We start from the raw sequence: 1801 nt of genomic DNA, 5'->3' as shown, positions 1-1801 counted from the left end.
AATATTATGAATTAATTTGGAATTAGAAAAAGTAAACTGTCAGAGATCTAGTTATCTGAAATATAATTATGTATTGGGCTATTCTTAGGATGAAAAACTCTAATGATTTGCCTGTGATTGGAGTTTACAGGGAAGAAGAATTTTCAGTGTTATATTTAATACTTCTTGGGCAAAGTAGGAGAGTTAGTCAACCCAAAACATTTCATCTTTTAAAATTTCCCTAAAGTTTCTTTATTGTTTCAAGGTACATATTCCACTATTGCTAACATATTTCATGAAGTTGTAGCAAGTTAGGAAAATCTAAACTATAATTATACAAATGACAAATTGTTGGATGCTAAGTTTGGCAAGCCTGTGAGAAATACAGGATGAGCTAATCCAGTGTGGAAGGAGAGGGACTACTTATATTAATATTACTTCTAGGAACACTCCTGCATTCATAAAAAAAAATGATTGAAACACGATTGAAGAAACAGGCCCTCTTGCTTTCAGCAGGGAGTAGGGAAAAGAAAGTAGCCATATGTAAATACATGCAGAACATTTTTCCTTTCCTTAATAAAGCCTGCCCTGAAAACAAAGTATTTTACCATACATTAAATTACTAGGATTTGTCACAGCATAATTAACTTGGATGAAATGAAATATCCAACTCTAATGAACTCAGGCTTTCATATGAAGGCAAATAAATAATTCCCTTTCACCATCTGTTCCCTTTTTCATAAAGGGAGAGGTAAACCTGAGTAACATTAGTAAAGGAGATAAACAATGGCAGAATCTCTCTCTCTCAAAAAAAAAAAGAGACTAAGACAGAATTTTAAGTAAGTAGAATGCTTACTTAACTCTCATCCTTTACCATCACATGATTAAAGAAAATTTATTGAAGTTCCTTTTGCCCAGTTCATCATGTCTAATTTTCAAATTTAAAATCATTAAAAGGCATATTTAATTGTAAAAATCACAACTTGAAGACAGAGTAATCACCACAACCAGATTCACAGTGAAGATGTTGAAATCACAGAAACTTAAACCCACAATGATAAATATGCTGAGTTCTATTGAAAAAAAAAAGAAAGTATGTTGAAATAAAACCATAAGAAACATATGGAAAAAGATAAAAATTCTAAAATGATTTCATAAAAAGCTACAAATCAAAAATATTAAAATAATAACAAATAATTTGGCAATCACATTAGTAGATTTGACATGGCAGAAGGAAAATTCAGAAATGTGAACATATTATATGGTGTAGTAAAATAAATACAACAAGATGTGAATAAAAACTGAAAAAAAAGAAAAAAAGATTGAAAAACCATGCAACATAATAATTAAGAATTGTGAGTACCTTCAAGGAGTTTAATATATATTTGATGGAAATTCTGGAAGGAGAATAAAGACAGTAAACAATCAAATAAATATTTTATTCAATAAGTGCTGAGAATTTATAAAACCCATATGCATTTTCAGGAAGTCCTAAAGCAACATGAGTGCTAAGAAATTTAACTGAAACATATTATATCCGAACTGCAGGAAATTAAGGCAAATAGAAAATCTCAAAATAAACCATACTGAAGTCGAACAATGAATCTTCCTTAGAAACCTGTGATCTGCATGGTGCATGCCTATAATCCCAGTGACTCAGGAGGCTGAGGCAGGGGGATCTAAAGTTTGAAGTCAGCCTCATTAACTTAGCATGGTTTTAGGCAAAGTAGTGAGATGCTGTCTCAGAATAAGAAAAAGTGCTGAGTACTTGGTACCAAAGGAATAAAAAATCAAAACATAGTATAAAAAGAAAGAAAGCAGT

Source organism: Urocitellus parryii, chromosome X (genome assembly GCF_045843805.1).
Source record: "Urocitellus parryii isolate mUroPar1 chromosome X, mUroPar1.hap1, whole genome shotgun sequence".
NCBI classification, from domain to species: Eukaryota; Metazoa; Chordata; class Mammalia; order Rodentia; family Sciuridae; genus Urocitellus; species Urocitellus parryii.
The sequence above is the reverse complement of the archived record's forward strand: the minus strand, read 5'-3'. Positions refer to the sequence as shown.